General features: G+C 47.8%; 1 protein-coding gene across 3 annotated transcripts in view; it reads left to right on the top strand.

Annotated features, from left to right (window-relative positions):
• ASTN2 (astrotactin 2) overlaps positions 1-21130 on the top strand; it is a 993079-nt gene that overhangs the window by 913678 nt on the left and 58271 nt on the right. The window lies entirely within an intron of this gene.

Here is a 21130-nt window from a genome sequence, read left to right on the forward strand (position 1 = left end):
GTACCTGAATTTTCTTTTTCTTATCAACAGTTAATACCTATGCCAACTCACCAAACATATTATGGTTTAGTAGAGAGAATATAGAACTTAATGACAGGCAGACATGGATTTGAGTCTTAGCTCACTGTATTACAGGGCAAGGCATTCAGCCTCAGTTGCCACATCTGTCCAATGGGAGTCAACCTCTTCTTTTCCCTCCTTACTCACCTCCCCTTGTCTCTCCATCCTCACCCTTTCTATAATCTCCATGATCATTTTCACAGTGTTGTCATAGAGACTAAATGAGATAATGGATGTGATAGGAATGTATAAGGTCTATATGGGGGCAATGATGATGATAGTGACCGTAGTTATACCTTTTGAGCTCACAAACATGTTAGCTTTGTGGTGGGGGATGAAGATGAGCATCTTACTGTCTCATCACTCAATCCCTGCCCCTGAGTCATGGGTTCTCTTGAGTCTGAAGCCACAGGCATCTAGAGGCCTGGATCTCAACCCTCATTTCCACATGACACACATGAAGAGTGTGGTCAATGCAAGACAGCCTCCTCAAAAGTTTCTAGGTGTGTGGCTTCTTGCTATAGCTCTGTTTCATTTTTCTTTCCATCAAGAAATCATATTTATATGCAAATAAGCATGAGGGACATTATTATCAATTGTCTACATCACTCGTTCTCAAAATGTGGTTTATACCAGAGGCAACAGCAGTGTCTGGGAACTTGTTAAAAATTTAAATTCTCTGGCCCCATCACAGATTACTGAATTAGTAACTCTGGGAGTGAGAGCCTAGCAATCTCTGTTTCAACAAGGAACTCTTCCATCAGGAGAGTCTGATGCATAATAAAGTTTGAGGCTCATTGGTCTAGATTATCTAAAAAGCAGAACATTCTTAAATATTTTATCATTCTTTTATTGGTGACTAATGACTTCTGACGACCTGACTCAACAGGTCACAACACCATTACTGAGGACCACACTGGTTCATGAAGCAGGCTGCCCGGAAGAGCCACCGGGAGGAATCAGGTGGCCTTTGGCTGCTACTAACAGTAACTGCAACTCACGTCAATTTAAGCAATAAGGAAATGGATTATCTCGTGTGTCCAGAAGTCCAGAGGAAGAGTGGATCCAAGTGCGGCCCATCAGAGGTCCACATCCAGGTTCTCTGTGATGCTGGTTCCTTCCCCAAGCTGGCAGCAAGATGGCAGCCTGGCGCCGATCGCAGGATGACCACAAGTCTGTGAAGTATGTATGCAGACGTGTTCAACAGAGGAAACGGGCTCTCTTCCTGGGCTTCCAGCCTAAGAAATCTCAGGAGCACACTTTCCTGATAAGCTCTAGCACAGTTTCCTGGTACCTGACTCATGTGCCTACCACCAACGCAAATATTGCTAAATAACCATTGGCTTACGATGTAGGTATTGCTGTTTGCTGTTTTCTGCTGAGGGGCAGAGAGTGGCCCCCAATCAAAATCAGCATTCTATCACCAGAAAAGGAAGAAAAAGTCAAGATTCACAGTGACATCCAAATGGGAACCGTTTGACAATTCAGCTTATTGGGGGATTTGTTTAAAAAGGCAGAAGTGAGGCAAAGGTGCAGAATGGAAAAGATGCTGCAGTGGCTGAGCTCTCTGGAAAACGGCCCCCAGGGCGTCTTCTCACCTCCGTCTTGCTCTCATCTTCCAAACGACTTCCTCTGTGTCCCCCAGTCCTGCCTCGTTTTCTTCCCAGTGTGGAAGCACTCCCTTCTTTGTTCTCTGCTCATCCCTTGTCTCAAGTGGGGATGCTGAGGAAAGGTCACGTGACAGAAATTAGTGAAGGTGCATCCAGATTCTGGATCCTTCACAGTAACCCCACATTCATGCTTATTGCTGTGGCAAATCAGTTCCCTTTCTGATCCTCAGCTTTCCTCCTCTATAAAGTGAAAGTAAGAACATTTGCTCAGAAGTATTGCTGCAAGGATAGAAAGAAAGACAGAAAAGGAAAATGCCCTGTAAAGTGCTATGCCTGTGGGCAAGGCTGTCAATGATGCCTTCATGGATGAGGGCTGCCCAGTGGGGGTCTTTCCCATGTGTACACACACACACACACACACACACACACACACACACACACACACACACACACACACACACACACACCCTGACCTCACAGTCTGCTGACTGGTCCTGTTTTAAGGACACTGAAGTGACATTCCTGCAGGTTGAGGAGCTAGGTAGGATGATAAAGATGATGCCCATATTAGAACCACCTCCATGTAGCCAGTGTCTAATGCCCACCTCCCTGAACCACTTGACTCTGCCTTTATCCTGCTGTGTGACCTCAGGCAAGTCACTTTCCTTCCTGTGTGTGCACTTCTCCACTTGGGAGACAGAAGATTCACTTCAGTGATCTCTAAGGGACCTGGCTCTGACTTTGAGGATGCCAAATGGCAATACCCCAACTCTGCATTTGAAGGGGACACCGATTCAGAGCCTGGATAGTCCTTGGTTTTCATTCCATTGTAGTTGCTCACCATCTGTATGAGTTGTTGATCTTGAGCATCCATTCCTTCTCTTGAAAAATATGCATAATGATACCAGCATCACATGTTTCTGTGAGAGTTAAAGAGATCGGGTGTGTAGGGCACCCAGCACAGTGCCTGGCCTGTAGCGTGGGCACGTGACATGATACACGTTTTCTCGACACCATCTCCCCCAAACAATCCCCAGAGTTCCTCTAGACCCAAGAATCAGTGTAATAGATGAGAGAACTGACATTCAGAGAGGGCAGGTGAGTCATAGAGGAGGTCAAAATGCAGCCCGAGTCCAAGCCCAGGTTCCTTTCCTCTCCAGGGAAGGGAGGAGTCAGTGAGTCCGCCCTTTCCCAACAGGACTTGGCCATCCCCAGGAGGCAAGTGGAAACCTCAGGGCGATGAAGTAAGTCATCACCTCTTTACAGAGCGGAAATTGCTCTGAAGGGGTAATTGGCTTCCTCCTGCCTGGCGTTCTGGAGCCTTGGAGAGGCTGCAGCAAGCCCTGCCTACCCTCTTCCCATGAGGTCCCAACTTGATACCATCCCTTCCTCCTCTTGGCCACTGGTGGCTGGTCTACAACACGGATGCTCTGCTTGCTGCCCCAGGGTGAGTGCCAGCGCTCAGGCTTATGTACAGGGTGGCCCTGGAAAATCCTGCGTCTGGGTGGAGAACCCACAGAGGGAAATCACTGCTAACACCTCCACCTCCTGCAGCATCACCTAAGCAACAGAATCCCAAATAGCGCTGTTCCCCGGGGTGCACTGGGGGGTGATGGGGAGCAGTAATAGGAAACACAACTCGGTGGGAGAGAAGAGGCTTTGGGTTTGAATCTGACAGCTCAGCCCACCAGTCCCACCTCTGTCATCACCAGCGGAAGGCCTTTGGAGAAGTTTCTTCACTTCCCCAGGCGTCAGTTTATTGATGTATAAAGTGCGAATGCAAATGCCAGTTTGCCTAGCCTCTTGGTGTTCCCTGGGGAACTATGAGTTCAGTTATTCAGTGCACACTTACTGAGCACCTACTGTATACCAAACCAGCTTCTAGAAGCTGAGGACATAGCACTAAACAACAACAGAAATGTCTTCCTGTCATGGAGTAGAGGTAGGGGGATGATGATAAAATAGATAAAATAAAACAGCAGCTGGGGATGGAGGCTAGGGGATTCCACTTTTGTGAAGATGATCAGGGAATACCCCTCTGATGGCATGACTTCGGAGTCATTGATGCAGCGTCAGCCAGGGGAGAGGGGAGGGGCTGTAGCTCCAGCCGCAGGGTGGTCCTGGATCACTCAGGTCTTACAGACCAAGGAGAGGAGTTGATGGACCCGAGATGCCACATGTACTGTAACGCTGTAGCCCAGCGTGAGTGCCCCTGGCCCAGAGCCACTTCTTGTCTTGGAAGCATATTTATGCATCAGGGGCAAGCACTGGGCCAGACACTTTACATCACGTTAATTCCTTAAAACATTCCGTCGAGTGGGAGGACTTACTCCTTACCCCAGAGGATGCTGAAGGCAGGAAGCCCAGTTCCGCTGGGGTCCAAAGTCAGAGCTTTCTTTGCCTGTCGTGGCAGACTCCTGGTGGTGATTTTGTTTTGCCTTTTCCCTCCCGTCCTCCCTCCGTCTCTTCTTCCTTCCTTCCTTCCCTTTTACATTTCTGATGACTGTCCATATCGATCTGCATTCATGGGCAAGAGAGAGGTAGAAACAAGGAGGCAAGCGAGGTACTAGGGAGAAGCTGAGTTGGAACCACCAAAGGGTCCCCAGAACGGAGACTCTGTGAATGGATCATCCAGATGGCTCCGTTCATCAACAGTCTCAATGTGATTAAAGGAACGGGTGGACCGTGGGACACTGGAAAACACACAGTGTGAGAAGCCAGAGAGCTGCTTACATTCCTGGCGGCTGCTGCTGCTTGTGGTGTGACTTGAGGCAGATCCCTTCCCTTCGCTGGATACCGATGCCCCACATACAAAGTAGGGTCTGGTGTGCTAGGACAGTTGGTAGTGATTGGGTGAGGGAAGCGTTTCAATTATCTTCAGAGGATGCAACTTGTGATGATACCTCCACCTCTATCCTTTCCTTATAAAACTGAAATCTAAGCCAAGCAATTTTCTCCATGACCTTGGGCAGGTTACTACACCTCTGTACATCTCGATATCTTAATCTGAGATAGGGGAATAGCTCTTGTTCCCCTATGAACAAGCTGAAATGTGCTGAAGTGCACAAAATATTAAGCATAGTACCTAAAAGATTATGTGGGCCTGCTCATTCGTGTCTGACACTTTGTGACTCTTTGGGCTGTGGCCCACCAGGCTCCTCTGTCCATGGGATTTCCCAGGCAAGAATACTGGAGTGGGTTGCCATTTCCTCCTCCAGGGGATCTTCCTGACCCAGTGACTGCACCTCCTTCATTGCAGGCAGATTCTTTACCCACTGAGCATCGGGGAAGCCCAAAAGATTGTGAGTAATATTCAAATTATTATTTAAATTATTGATATCAGTTGAGAAGGCAAGGCAGAAATGCAAGCAGTAGTTAGACATATGTCCTGCTCTTAAAGGTCTGCAAGCATCAGACATGACTAAGTGCTTAATAATCAGTAGTTGTTATCCTTCTCCTGTTAAGCTTGCAGTGAAATGAGTTGTCTTCTTGGACCCCAGCATGTTGGCCCTGCTCTCATCTGACCTTCCCAGCTGTCTCTTCTGCCCTCCTCTCTGCCTTGACCTTGGTTGAGCTCACACCTCGGAATGCCACATACAGTTGCACAAGTTCTGCAGGGCAGAATGCTAACCACCCCTGAAAGCTCCCCATTTCAATTATACACATTGTAGATGTGTATTAACCATTAATTAAATGTCTTGTTCTAAGGAATCCGAATGTTAAGGAGATTTTCAAATACAGAGAAGGAAGGTGACTGAAGGAAGGGATACTCGTTTCTCTCCAGTTTGCACAGAAGCGGCATCTAGGTTAGCGGTGACTCCGAGCTTCAGTCCTCCAGCCTGTAAAATGAAGCCCTGAAACACGGGCTGCCCCAAGCTTCCCTTGGCTTTGGCCCCTTGCGGGTCCAGAAGTGCGCACTGCCCGCCCCGCGCTCATGGCATCAGTCTGCACAGCTGTGGAGAGGGGAACGGTGACGTGGGTCGTGGCCGCTTCGAGACCACTGGGGCCCTGGATCCTTTGCCGTAACCACAGGTCCCAGTAAACCGGGGGCATTAATCCCACCCTGTCTGCTTCCCAGGGTTATCGTGAGGATCAAACGAGAGAAAAAGAAGGCTTTTTAAACCCCAAGGAGCTGTACAAACTTAAGCGATTGTTTATATACACATGCACGTGTATATGTGAGTATTCATGTGTGTGTTTATGTTTGTACATATAAATATATATATATGTATGTGTATATATGTGCACATATGTGTATATACAGATTCTTTTATATATATGTTATATAAATGTAGATGATATATGTGTATAATAAACTTTATATAAATTATTATATATAATATATATGGCTATAAACTTTTAGAGTTAGGTATGAGTTAGTCACTTATAAACCACGTTTACCCATTCAGTGTAACTTAAGGCGTGTATTAAACAGTAGGAAAAACTGACCAGCCAAATTTTCCAAGTTTAAAAACCCTTTTATAGCTTTCATTGTGGACTGAAGAGAGGACTTGTTGCCCCTTTTTTATTTAAAGGAAAATTTTAATATAAACGGGGAGGCCAGGGAGTCACTTTAATAGAGAGTGGAAAAGAAAAAAAAAGAGAAATCTGTGTGGGGGAGGGATAGATGAGAGGATTTAGATGGAAATGGCGGCTATCCCCCACCCACTCTCCCGTCTTTACCTTCCAGATCAATGCTCCTGGGATGGTGGGCCCAGAGGCCCCTAAGCTTGCCCTGGTCAGATGCCAAGGGCCCCTATGTCTGACGGAAGTCCTCCCGGCCTCTGAACCTCTTCAGAAAGTCACCTCTCCCTGCAGGGTTTAGGGGGGACCCTGAGGCCGCCCTCCTCCAGCCAGGCTGTGGGGAAAGAGTGTCTCTGACCGTGTTGGTTTTGGGTTCAAAGCTGAGGACGGAAGGGAGCAGCGTGCACTGTCTGGGGCCAGGATCTGTCTCCTCTGTCAGAGCAGAGGCAGGGCGGTGGAGAAGGGGGTGAGGAGGAGCGCTGGCCGGCCCTGGGGAGCTCCAGGCGTCCTGCTCCTCACCTTACAGCGGCGGGCTTCGGCGTCCAGCGGTCCGCCTCTCCGCCTCTCTCTGCCTCTGCCCCTGTTGTTTCTTTCTCTTGTCTTCTCCTGTTCTCTTTTTTTGGGATCATTTCTCCCCTCTTTCCATCCTCCCTCCCTCCCTCCCTTCCTCCTTGTTTCTCTTCATCTGGGTCTCCTCCTGTCTCCACTCCTCTTGGTTTTGATCTCTGCCTGTATCTGTCTCTGCATGACTCTCCCCATCTGTGACTCCCGTTTTCCCTTCTCTCGGGGTTCCTCTCTAGAGCTGTGTTTCCGCCTCAGCCTCTCTGTCTCTTAGCATTTCCTGGCTCTGCTTCTCTCTGACAGTCTTCCTCTGCTCCTTCCCATTTCCACCTCTCTGTGTGTCTCTGTCTGTCTGTCTTTCTGCCTCTCTCACTTGGAAACCCACCTCTCTGGTCCCACCTCCTTCTCCGTGACTCACCTCAGTGCGGTGGAATGGTGTTGCGCGCACGACCAGAAAGCCTGACTCACCTCCGCTGGCCTCCTCCCCACCCTCCTGGAGGCTCCCTGCTGTGGGGCCTGAGCACGGGGCTGGGATGAGGGAGGCGTGTGTATTTGTGTGTACGTGCGTGTGCAAGTGTGGTGGGGAAGTGCCGCTGGTGCCATGATGGGGGTCCCCAGAGGTCATCTTTGGAGGGTCCTGGTCAGACTGGGTTTGAAGGTTAGATTTGCCTGCGCGGGGAAAGAAGAAATGCAAACAGAGGCTCCCTTATCTACTGAAGATCCCCAGCTGTCTGCTGATCCCAGGCCTTGAGGTTTATATTTAGTGAAGGGAAGAAGCTTTGGGCATTTAACATTTTTTAATGCTAAATGAGCACATAGGTTGTGCAGCTCTGTCTGGGAGGAGAAAGAGGTGCCAAATTCATGAGGATAATTCACTTTCTCTGGATTGTTGGATTCTCTGCCCACCCAATAGGAAATGTTCTGTGACTTGGTAGTTTTAATAATAGTACTAAAGATAATAAGGGCTCCATTTGTTGAATGTTTACCATATGCCAGGCACTGTATTGATTGCCTGCATTAATTCTCAGTATGATCCCATTGTCCCTTGAAGGCAGGCATTTTCACATCCCTTTTACAGATGAAGAAAAGGAAGCTTAGAGAGATTAAGTTGACTGGAAGAGTCTTCAAGCAAAGTCAGGTTTCAAACCAGGACTGAGCGCAGTATTGCCTTTTCTGCTGCTTCCCCTCCCCACAGGGGGCCTGACACTGGTGTTTTAGTAAATATAATTGTCTAGGTCAGTGACACGTGGCGGGCTCAGTAAGGGCGGGTGCCTCCTTCCGGACTTCACGGGGTGGCTGTAAAGCTGTGCCCGTTGTGGCTGGGCTCCGTGTGTGGGTGGGGAGACAGGAGCTCACAGCTCTTGGGCTGTGCGGCTGCTAATGCATTAGATCCGGACTCAGGAAGCGTCTGCTCCAGCCTCTTTGCTGAGCTTCAGTTTCCCCTTCTGTAGAATGGGACTTTTCACTTCCATCTTGTTTTGCCCGCCTCACCTGTCACTCCTGAAGCTTAAATATGAGGAGGTAGAGGCATGCAATGCAGACTATAAAGGGTTTTGCAAAAGGAGAAGGCCGAAGGAAGAGAAAGGCACTTCTCATCCTAGAGACAAGAATCAAAGGGTTCATGAGCAGCCATTGTGAATGCTGAGATGTTGCAGTTGAAAGCTTGGCTGCACAGAAACGCCAGGGCTAAGCAGAGATCAGGAAGCAAGAATATTAACGAGGGAAATTTCCTGAGATGTATGTGTCAGGGAGGGTTAATCTGACAATTAGACAAAGCTCAGGAAAGCTAAGACTGAAGAAGTGACATGATCTTTAGAGGAAAACAGAGGGGTTGCAATGTTGACATTAGCTGCAAGATCAGATCAGGTACAGGTTGGGAGGAAGCTTGATGCCCTTTCTTTCCATCATGGCCATTTGCATCTGCAGAAAGAGAGGAACTGATCTGTACAGGGCGTCACAGAGAGGCAGGGCTGCGGCGTTTCCCCCGACTCTGGATTCAGGGCTTTTTCACGCAAGACCTGCAGGCCTCATGGGATGGCTCTTTCTGGCACAATTCAAAGATTGCTGCCCAAGTAATATTCCATTGTGTGTGTGTATCACATCTTTATTCATTCATCTGTTGATGGATATTTACGTGGTTTCTATGTCCTGGTTATTGTAAATAGTGCTGCTATGAAGATTGGGGTGTCTGTGTCTTTTTGAATCATGTTTTTCTCTGGATATATGCCCATTAGTGGGATTGCTGGGTCATGTGGTAAGGGAAAAAAGTTAACTATATGTGATCATGGATGTTAGCAAGACTTGTTGTGGTGATCACTTTATAATATATACAAATATGGCATCATTATGTTGTATACATGTGCACAGCAAACAAATCTTTCTGTACAAGGAAGCCCTAACCCACTGTGCATGCTGTGGACCTCCTTCCAGCTGGGAAAGAAGTCCTGCTTGTTCATCAGCTTGCTTATTCTGCATGCCCATGACAGGGCTGAGATGGTGAACAAGAGGCTAGATCCCTTTCCATAGGTCCTCCTAGGCCACAGGGGGAGAGAGGCATGGAGTAGGTGTCACAGGACAGAGGGTTAAAGACCACAATGGTGGGAGACAAGGGTGCCAGGGAAACCCGGAGGAGCAACCTGGCCCCTGCTGGATGGAGGGGTGACCACGGAAAGCTTCCAGAAAGACACTGGAGAGGAGCAAACACAAGTTCTCTCAACACGTTTACAAAGCCTGGCTGTGTCATTATCTACAGACCTCTCCAGCCTTGCTGGTGGTGGTGGTTTAGTCGCCAAGTCGTGTCTGACTCCTGCGACCCCATGGACTATAGTCCTCCAGGTTCCTCTGTCCTTGGGATTATCCAGACAAGAACACTGGAGTGGGTTGCTGTTTCCTTCTCCAGGGGATCTTCCCAACCCAGGGATCAAACCCTGGTCTGCTGCATGGCAGGCAGATTCTTTACCGACTGAGCTACGAGGGAAGCCACCAGCCTTACCCACCTCCATTCAGTCGGTGGACGTTTAACAAATGACTGCTCTGTCCCTCACACCCTGCCAGCCCCTGGGGAGACTGTAAACCAGATACAAGAAGATGGACGGGGCTCCTGAACCCATAGAACCAGCATTTTAGTAATCGCATGAAAATAAAGAGGTAAACAAATAACTATTGCAACTGCAGGCTGTCACTGGCCCTTGGGGGAAAAAAGTCACAAGTTCTGTGAGGAGGGGTAACTGGGAGTAGGCAGTATGGGTTCTTCAGACAGAGTGGCATTGACGCTTCTGGGGATGTGGAACTTCAGCTGAAATGAAGGAAGAGAAGCCAGTCCTCTAGAGCTGAGAAGATTCTGGAAGCTCGAGGCCCAGGAAGGTAAGCCTAGATTTCCCTGCTCTAGAGCATCCTCAATCCCCAGCCTTGTCTCCTTTCCTCTGTGTCACCAGCGAGTATGTTTCCAGGTTGGTGAAGGTCCTCTGCCATCATGGTTTGTGTGCCCCGGTGTGTCCTGGGGGCTGAACACCGATATACCTTACTACCTCCCAAAGGATGATGGCTTCTTCCCTTCTCTGACTCCAGAAGCACCCCCCTGGCATTTTTTTCATCTTACCTGACACTCTGTGGATTTCCCCAGACGGCATGTTTTTATGGAGGCATCACTCTTTGCGAATTTTAAGGCACTTCTATATTCTTTTTATGGACTGCATCAAATTCAGTCCTCCTGAGCCCCTTGCAGGGTAGATACTGACATCCCCCTATAGAGACACAGAGACTGAGGCCTGTGGAGACAGGACAGTTAGGAAGGGCATGTTGTGGTGGAAAAACCACAGGCTCTGGAATTGGATCAGCCTGGGTTCAAGTCCCAGCCTCGCAGCGTAGTAGCTGTGTGGTTGGGCACCGTGCCCCGATCTCTGAGCCTCTCTCCTCCTCTTGACCAAATGTGAATAATAGCCCAGCTCTGCCAGATTGTATGCCGTTTCATCACATCTGCGGTCGGAGGGGCTGATCGGGCCCACCGTCAGCACACAAGCTTTCTGCCTCGCTGCCCAGAGAGGGAGACGCTGAATGAAGACTGGAGACATTTGGAAGTGTTCGAGGCACCGAGAGTCTGATGAGAAGCACATTTTGTACCGTGGGGCTCTTTCCGCTTCACAATAGTATAACGTTTAGGAATGCGATTTAAAAAAGAAAAGGAAGAGAAGAAAGCCCTCGGTGGACGAGCGCCTGACGGCAGTGAACACACACTGTGGGCCTCCGAGAGTGATGGCGAGGGGCTCTCCTCTCACCGCCACCCCCCCAATCCCCGCAGCCTGCTCCCCAGACCGGCTCTCCTCACACATGTTAGCAATAGCCTGTCCAGCCAAATGTATTAGCATCATTGGTCCTTGGGATGGTGTGGATGACGAGGGCTTTTACAGCCTTAATTAATCCAACTGTAGAAAAGGACAGGCTCTATTAGCCAAGTGCACATTAATGCTGAGTTTAATATTATTAAATTCCGTATTAGTATTAAGTTGCAAGACTGTGCGGAGGGTTGCTCACGAAAGCAGCCCCCACCAGCCTGCCTTGCTAAACTGTGAGCTCTGCAGGGAGGGCCTTTGCTCGAGAGGCTCGGGACCGTGCCCACAGCACGCAGCCCTGTGCCTGGCACGGGGTGGGCAATCGGTAACTGACTCTGGGCTGTCTCAGCAGTGGACCTGTCAAGTCTGTCCCGGGCCTCGATGACGAAGGCTCACCTGTTGCTCTTTCTATCAGTTCCTCAAAGGCAGAGACTGGTTCTTTACCGCAGCCGCCGCCGGGGCTGTGATACAGCCTCTCGGCCCAGGGTCGTTTCAGCTGCAGCTGTGGTGCCCGCCCAGGTCACCTCGTGCTGCCAGCGACCTCTAACGCACACTTGCACTTTCTGTTCCGCGGCTCGCGTGAGACTGAGCTCCCTAGGCCTGGGAGCAAACCACACTAAAGAGAAGTGGGGGGAAGTTGGCTCGCTCCCGGGAGGCTCTCCACCAATGGCTGTCAGAAATCGGGAGGTATGGGTTCCAGTCCCCCAACTTTTAGCCAAACAGTTGAGGGAGCATCCCTCCCTTCACTCCTCAAGGGTTCCTTTGGAAGCAAGCCCCTATCACTCACAACAACACACTTAGTGATATACCTCGGTATTGACTGTCCCTCTTCCCTGCCTCATCCTCCCTATTCCCCGTGTCTGTTTTCTCCGAGTCACCTCTCAAATTCACCTTCACTTAGGCTCTGCTCCCTGAGGAATGCAAGCCTTCTTTATGTTGTGCTCACAGCCATCAGCTTGCTTTACATGTGTGTGTGCTAAGTTACCTCAGTCGTGTCCAACTCTTTGTGACCCCATGGACTGTAGCCCATCAGGCTCCCGTGTCTATGGGATTCTGCAGGCAAGAATACTGGGGTGGGTTGCCATGCCCTCCTCCAGGGCATCTTCCCAACTCAGGGCTCAAACCTGCATCTCTTACATCTCCTGCACTGGCAGGGGGATTCTTTACCACTCCCACCACCTGGGAAGGCCAGTGCGGCTTACAGCACACCATAAATACACGCACTCCCTAGACAACGATTTATGGAGAACGTGCTGTGTATAGACACCTTGCTAAGTGAACAGTCTGTTTATCGTGGGACTTATATCGTGGGCAGTATAGTAATTCATCAGTATGTGAAGTGAAATAGGGGCTAGAGAGTAATTAAGTTAGATTGAGTAGCTGAAGAAGGCCTTTCTGAGGAAGTGAACTTCAAGCAGCCCCCATCTGAGTAAGAAGAGGGAGTGACGAAGCAAAGACATGGGGAAGAACTCTCAAGCCGTGGAGACCACGGGTGCAAAGGCCCTGTGGTAGGAGCATGCTCTGCATTCTGGAGGAGGAGGCGGGGGAAGGATGCCAGCCTGGCTGGAGTGAGTGAGTGAGGAAGGGAGCACAGGCAGTGAGGTCAGGAGACAGAGCGAGAGGAAACAGGACCTTGGAAATACGCAGTGATTTGGTGAATAATAGAATCTTTGTCTGCTCTGCCCTAATGGTGTTTTATGATGGGAAAGGCTCAGGCTTTGGCGTCTGACAGCTCTGCATTTGAAGCCCAGCCTTGTTATTTTAGATGGAGTGTGACCTTGGGCAACTTGCTTAAGACTCATGAACACTCTTTTTTTTCCCTCATTTATAAAATGGCAATCATAAAGTCTACCTCATAGAATTTGTATCTGGTAGGACTCCTGGTTGCAAGTAACAGAAAACAAGTGGAAACTAGCTTTGGCAGAAAAGGGGAAATACTGAGTCAGGCATTTGAAATATTCAAGGGTATATCTAACTGCAGACACAGCTGATCCAAGGCTTCAAATGGTGTCATCAGGACTTGGTCTCTGTCCCAGGAGTTAGTCTGATAGATCAGGCCTGGTCACTTCTCACCTCTTGCTGTTCTCCAACATGGGCTATCATGCCATTGATCACATGCCCATCTCTGGAGGGCAGGGGGTTCCACCTAAATCGTATAGACTAAAACCAGGGGAGAGCCGGCTCCCTGGTGGAAAACCAACGTGCTATACGTAGCAGGAGGCAGGTTTGAAAGCCAGTCAAGCCTATAGATGTCCACTTCAGGGCTGGTATGAGTAATCCTGGGTGGCCTTGGCTCACAGTGGCCTGAAGCAGGGTTTCGGTTCCCTGCCAGAGATTGAGGTTGGGCGGTGGCAGTGAGAGCACCGAGTCCTAGCCACTAGATGAGTGGTCAGTGACAAGACCCTGACCCTTCGGCTTTGCAGGAAAGAATTCCCACAAAGACAGAAAGTAGTGAAACAAGTAAAGTGTTTGTTAGCAGGGGAAAGAAGACAGTATGTGTGGATAGACTCATGCCCTTGCGGTAGTTTAAATCATTTTCATGGGCATTTCTTCTGGGTTTTCCTTTGGCCAATCATTCTGATTTTCCTGGTTCTCAGCCTGTATTTGGTATATCTGAGGATCCTCCCAAGGATGTGTGAGCATCTCCCAGCCAAGGTGGATCCCAGCAGAGAGGCCTATGGGTAGCTTGGCATCACTCCCCTTTTAACCTCCAATGAGCTGTCTAGTCATGAAAGTCCCTGATTTCGAGAATGAGAAATATCTTGTCTCTTACCTTTTATCTGGGCAGGGCCCAGTCTCCTCTTTCAGTTGCCCTGCTATTGATATTTTGGAGTTTCTGTCCACAGGGAACAGACTCAAACTGCTTAGCGGGGGCGGGGGCCTGGGGTGTGCATGTCCCTCCTGCCTCAAGGAGGCACGTGTGTGTGTTCAGTCGTGTCTGCCTCTTTTGTGACCCCATAGACTGTAGCCCGCCAGAATCCTCTGTCCATGGGATTCTCCAGGCAAGAACACTGGAATGGGTTGCCATTTCTTTCTCCAGGAGATCTTCTTGACTCAGGGATTGAACCTGTGTCTCCTGCGTTGGCAGGTGGATTCTCTTCCCACCGTACCACCCAGGAAGCCTCATGAGGGTGATAGCACAACACCAGGCATATGGGGGCTCTCAGTAGATATTGGCTAGACCACCATCACCTTTTTCAGAGCCCTTATATTGGTAAAGAATCCACCGGCAATGCAGGAGACCCCGGTTCGATTCCTAGGTTGGGCAGAACCCCTGGAGAAGGGATAGGCTACCCAACCCAGTATTCTTGGGCTTCCATGGTGGCTCAGCTGGTAAAGAATCTGCCTGCAATGCAGGAGACCTGGGTTTGATCCTGGGTTGGGAAGATCCCCCTGGAGAATGGAATGGCAACCCACTCCAGTATTTTTGCCTGGAGAATTCCATGGACTGTATAGTCCATGGGGTTGCAAAAAGCTGGACATGACTGAGTGACTTTCACTTTCTCTCCTGTAACATGGAAGTCCTGTGCCCTCCTGAAAGAGATCACACAGGAGGCAGCCTGGCTTCCCAAAAGAGTTCTGATGACAAGTGATAGTGTTAGGGAGATGTGTCTGGATCCAGGCTTCAGCCACTGAAGATTGGTTTCATACAATTCCATAAATGCCTACATGGCCAGCCCTGTGCTGGATACTGGAAGCACAGAGGTGAGTAAAACACAGCTCCCACCAGAAGCATCTTGCCATCTGTAGGCAAATATGTATTAGGAGAAAAACAGACTTTGGATGGGAAATGTCCCAGTTCTGGCCTTTTCTCTACTGTTCCCAGGTGGATCTTGTTAGGCAAGGCGTTCAACATTGTTTGAACCTGTTCCTTCATTTGTAAATGCACAATTAACCTAATTCATTAGGTCGTATTGAGTATTAATCAGTTCAGTTCAGTCACTCAGTCCTGTCCAACTCTTTGTTACTCCATGGATTGCAGCATGCCAGGTTTCCCTGTCCATCACCAACTCCCGGAGCTTGCTCAAACTCATGTCCATTGAGTTGGTGATGCCATTCAACCATCTCATCCTCTGTCATCCCCTTCTCCTCCCGCCTTCAATCTCTCCCAGCATCAGGTGTCCACAGTATTGACTATTAATCAAGTCAGGGTTGTTTTGAATGTTTAATCAAGACAATTACGTAAAGCTGTCTAGCACTGCTGATGTCATATGATAAGAGCTAAAGAAACATCATCTTCTCCTCTCTCCTTGCCTCCTTGACTGCCTACCTTCTGTCCTTCTTGTTAAAATTACTTCATTTTGCAGGAAAAAAAAAAGGGAGGGTAGGTGATAGGGAATTAGGTATTATGTAATGTATCTGAAAGCAGCTGAGTCTGACCACTAAAGAGTTTGTCATCCAGCAAATTGATGAGATACGATGAGGATGAGGTAGCATGGGGGAGGGAGCTGTAACATTGGTAAACCATTCATGTAGCAGGTACACGGCATACATTATCTCATGTATTCCTTGCTGATTCTCTGATGATCCTCTACTTTCAGATGAAGAACTTGTCTTGGAGAGTTTAATCATCCATCCATAGATAATGTAGTTCATTAGTGATGAAGCCTGGCTTCAAAAGCAGGTCTCGTCTGCCCCCCACCCCAAACCCAATCTCTTTTTCTTAGCTCATACTGCCATGACAGCAAATGTGAAAAGCATCCCACAACCAGTTCTTCTGATTTAAAATAACTTTAGGATTTGGGAGAAACAAACCGGCTGCAGCTGAATGGTGTGAGGCCCTCAAAAAATGCATTTTGTCACCGACAAGGTCTCAGAATGAACTTCTGCATTTGCCCACGTATAGGAAGGGTGGGGGAGGCGCAGAGCCCTGCTGCTCCCTGGGCACTGCAGTGAAGAGCATCTGCGGGTTAGAGAGAGGCCAGGCCCAGGGTGGCCTCTCAGTCCCCTCGGCGTTTCCTGAAAAGAGCGTGGTGTTCCGAGCAGGGACCTTTCTCCCCACCTGGGCTAAATAACTCACTGCCCCGGCCCCTTCCATCTTGGAATTTCTTTGCTGCCTTTCTCCCAACCTGTTTTCAATTTGCTCTCATGGCCGGCTTTGACTGTGACCTCAACTCAATCAGAAGCGAGAGAGAGAGAGAGGGAGGGAGGAGGAGGAGGAGAGGGGGAACCAGGAGGAAGAGGACCGAGGCAGTGATGAAAGGGGAGGGAGAGCGCCGAGGCAGAGGGGGTGGGGCCTTCAGGAAACTCGCTCTGGGCTTTGCTGGGTTGGTTCTGAAGCTTCAGCACAATCGTGATTGACCTTCTCTGCGGATGGTAATGAGAGCAAGGCTCGAGGCTGAGTGGATCAAGAAATGTGCGGGGGTCTGGCCCGAGCCCACTCAGGTTACAGCCCCAGAAGGGCCATAATGGGGAACAGGCACATTCCTGTTCAGCGAGTCCCAACTCCCTATCTGTTTTCAAGGAAAGGAAAACAGAAAAAGAATGTTAGGGTAGTTTTGGACAGGCATGGGCCAGGTGGCAGTAGCAGCCTGGATCTAGAAGGCTTCAGCCATGTGGCCGTGACATGCTAGGAAAGAGGTAGCCCGAGCACTGTCCTGGTGGAAGGCGCACAGTGCTCGGAGGCCGGAGAGCTGGATTGGGGTTCTGGACTCTGTGTGAAGGTAGCTGCAAATCCTCGAATGGGGGTGTACTGATAACATTCCCGAGCCTCTGAATTTGTATCAGGGAGTGCGGCAGGGTTTTAAGATTCAAACGTTTTAAGCAATAAAACTTTTAAGCCAAGACTTTTAAAGAACAGTCTTTATTCCCAACCTAAATAGAACATGGGCCACTAGTCTATAAGACAGATCAAACTGGAGCTGATCTGGTTGCAGTCTGGGGTGGGTATCCAGGAGACCGATTCCAGCCCCCACCACATTCACTGTCTCTTCTTACTGCCTGGAGGTCTGGATGTTCTAATTCACGAACCACCGTGGGGCTACGTTACATATGTGAAATCTATGGAATGCCTTCTGTCTCCCCTGGGCTTTCTGTCGTCCTCGGAGATTTCAAGTGGGAGAAGACGGCAGGGTGGAGCTGTGTGCCGTGCAAAGGGCCCGGCACACAGTAAATGGCCAGTGCGTGTGGCTCGCATGCGTGTTGATTAAAGCTGGTCACAGCCTGAGGAGCCCAGGCTCCTTGAGCGGCTCTGGAAGCTCTTCAGTTCTCGGTGATTTTCTCTCATATGCTCGCTGGCAGGAATTGTCTCATAGGCTCTAGGAGTTGAGAGGTCAGGCTTGATCCAGGGCTACCTCCCACTTTGTGTATGGCCGTGGACATGGCCACTTTGTTTATCTGGGCTTCAGTTCTGTCATGTGGAAGAGGAGCAGGCTGGATAAAAATAATCCCTGACGGTCCTTATATCTCTCCTCTATTGTGATGACAACAACAATAACAACAAAAACAATGCTCACAGCTGATTTCTATTTTGAGCTGTCACCGTATGCCAGACATTGTGCTAATTGGTTTGTAAACAGCACACATATATAATATTTTATATGATATTTACAACAATGCTGTTAAATTAGATAGCATTATTCTACCCATTTAACATATGATAAAAATAGATGTGGAGAGTCAAGGAACCTGTCCAAAGCAAATTGTAAGTGGGGATGTACCAGGATTTAGCCCCAGGCAGTGTAAATGCGGAGCCCAGCCTCTTAACCACGGCACTTTATTGCTGTTCATTCAACTATACCGCTGCCAGACATGGAATGTGTATACCATGATACCACAAGGCATATGCTGAATTGCACAAATTCACCTTTGTACTCGGAGAAGCCCCCAGGCCTTTCTTACCACCCCCCACCCCCACTGGGAGAGGAAGGACAGTGAGGGGGTCGCTGCATTCACCTGTCTCCTTCTAGGTTGCATTTAAACCTTCTGGGATAGAGTGCCAAAGCAAGCAATCTTTCAGTTTACTTTATGGGTCTGTTCTTGTATTTAACAACCCTTCCTGTTGTCAGATTACAAGCTGTGGAAGGTCAGGGACCATTTCTTTTATTGTTTCGTTTCCCAAGCCTGTAGACCTAAGAGAGTGGCACGAATTCAATCGCAATTTGAAAGGAGTTGAGAAAGCTCCCTGTCTAACACTCTTGGTTTTTTGAACTTTCTCTAGGAGGCAGCATAGCATCAAAGAATGGCTTTGGAATTAGGAGGATGTGGGTTCAAATCTCAGCTCTGTCTCTTCCTAGATTTGTGAACTTCACTTCAGCTTTATCACAGAGATACTAACATTTAACTCCTTAAGACTGGATTTGTGAGAATTAAATGGGAAAAGCAAAAGTTGGCATGAAAATATCAGTTTCCTTCATAGTAGCTGTTTTTGTTTGGACGGTTATTATATGTATAGAGTCCCAAACAGAACTGAACACTGAGCATCATCATAATGTGTTTGACATGACTAGTTATCTACTCCACATTATACAATTTCTTTACTTGAACCAAACCTATAAACTGAGCTGTGTGCTGAACTTACTGACCAATGGGGCTTTTATCCATGGTCTAAGTTATTCTGAAATGCATGGAAATATCTGGAAAACGATGTCCATTTGAAATTAAATGTCAACCATCTTTTGGCTTGAAGACGGTTAATACAGGCCACAGCATACTGAATTCCCTCACTGAGGGCCAACTTTTTCAATGGCTATCTGGAAGCAAATTGCAAAGCAGACAGACATGGATTCAAGCTCAAAAAAAACAAATGCCAGCAGCCAGCCTTGGAATCCTGAAAAACCAAGAGAAACAAAGCCCTCACTCCATCCAGTGAACAGTCTCTGTTTTTCCTCCTTTATTTTTCACCCCATATATTATTCTGCTTTGGTACCAAGTTGGAAGACATCTTGGATTATGATTTTATTATGGAAAAAGCTTGATATAAGAGGCCTACAGAAAACATAAGGATGCCAAAATTGGTGAGAAAAAGCATTTCAGTTACCTCCTCAATTTTTTGGGGGGAGAGGGGCAAAACCTCTGACTCTAAACAGACTTTCTTCCTGGACTCAGCCTTTCTTTCTAGATTCCAATCTCATAAAAGAGTCCTTGACCCCTTACTGCAGGAAGGCAAACTGAGACTTGAGAAGTTAAGGGACTTGTAATAATTGTTAGAACTCAAATTCTGTCCCAAGTCTGTCTGGCAATAGCAGCTGAACTTGTATGTCACTGACTTTAGCCTGATTCAGACGCTTGCTCTGGCGTGTATGTATCAAGTCTGCTTTTTTTCCTTTGTAAAAAGCAGAAAACAAAAAACACCACACATCAGATGTGCATTGTTGGACCATAGGGACAAATATGTTTTAGAACTGTTGTCTGCTTGAATCCCAGGGTCATCTAGACAGTTCAGTCAGATGAATGTCACATGGTTCTCTTGTGAGTGAAGGTGAAACTCTTCTTTAGAAGACCAAAAGGAAGTGATCTGTAAATTCTGCCCACTCAGTTCCCTGGTAGAGAAGTGCCATGTCTTCCCAGACACATGGCTGGTGTGACTGTTTCATGATGATTCTACCATGTTGGATTGTCCTTAATCCCACATGGAGAGAAGACAGTTGAATAGACGTCCTCCTCTTGTTTATTGCTGAGAATCTAAGTGAGGAAAGAGTGCAAAGCCCTCCGTATCACACATGAAGAAGAGCAAGGAGTCAGCAGTTTGGAGGCCTCATCTCATTTCATATCACATAGTATATATAGTACCTCACTTGTCTCTAAAATCATCGTGTTTTAGAACTGGAAGACTTAGAGGCCATTTGGTGGTTTAGTGGTTTAGTTGCTAAGTCGTGTCCAACTCTTTCGACACCTTGGACTATAGCCTGCCAGACTCCTCTGTCCATACGATTCTTCAGGTAAGAATCCTGGAGTGGGTTGCCATTTCCTTCTCCAGGGGATCTTCCCAACCTAGGGATTGAACCTGGGTCTCCTGCATTGCAGGCAGATTCTTTACCAACTGAGCTATGAGGGAAGCCCCAGAGGCCATTTAGTCTGGCTCATTTACTTTAATTTCTAAGTAATTTCCATTGATTAATTTTTTTCTTGTTGCAAAAGCAATACATGTCCATTGTAGATAATTTTTAAAAGACAGATAAGCAAAACTATAAGAGAAATTACCCATTATCTCACTTTCCAAAGTCATATTATGCATTTGCTATATCTTATTCCTTTTTCTAGATAGAGATACATGTAAAATTTCCACCAAAAATTAAATTATTCTGTAATAATGTAAACTGGTTTTTTTTTTTTTTTAAACTACTATGCTATGGAAGAGCATATGGCCACCTTATGTGAAAAGTTGACTCCTTGGAAAAGACCCTGATGCTGAGAGGGATTGAGGGCAGGAGGAGAAGGGGACAACGGAGGATGAGATGGCTGGATGGCATCACTGACTCGATGGACATGAGTTTGAGTGAACTCCAGGAGTTGGTGATGGACAGGGAGGCCTGGCCTGCTGTGATTCATGGGGTCGCAAAGAGTCAGACATGACTGAGCGACTGAACTGAACCAGGCTATGGATATCCTTTCAAATAACTTTGTTTTCCTCAATGTTATTTTTGATGACTATAAAATATTTCATTGCATCATTGACCTATAATTAATGGTACTATCTTGATATCATTAAATAGTTAGCTGTTTTTAAATTCTTGCTAGTGTAAGTAGTACCACAGTGTTTATCCTTATAACTTAGTCTTCGTGCACAGCTGTTTTTATTTTATGTTTTCAGAAATCCAAACAGTGACTGTAGTACCTTCAGTCTATAGAGGAGGAAACCTGAGTACAGAGGTGGGAATTCAGTTGTCCACAGTATACAGCAAATTCTTGACTAAGCCTAGATCTCAAGATTTCAGATGTTTAGTTATTCCTCCTAGTCTTCATCTCATTGTCTTTTATTTTTTAAAGAGACGTATTTGCTCACTTGTTTTCATTGTGATTTTTATTGACTGTGCCGGGTCTCCACTGCTGCACGTGGGCTTTCTCCGGTCGTGGAGAGCAGGGTCTACTTTTTGTTGCAGCGCGTGG

This window comes from Cervus elaphus, chromosome 16 (genome assembly GCF_910594005.1).
Source record: "Cervus elaphus chromosome 16, mCerEla1.1, whole genome shotgun sequence".
NCBI lineage: Eukaryota > Metazoa > Chordata > Mammalia > Artiodactyla > Cervidae > Cervus > Cervus elaphus.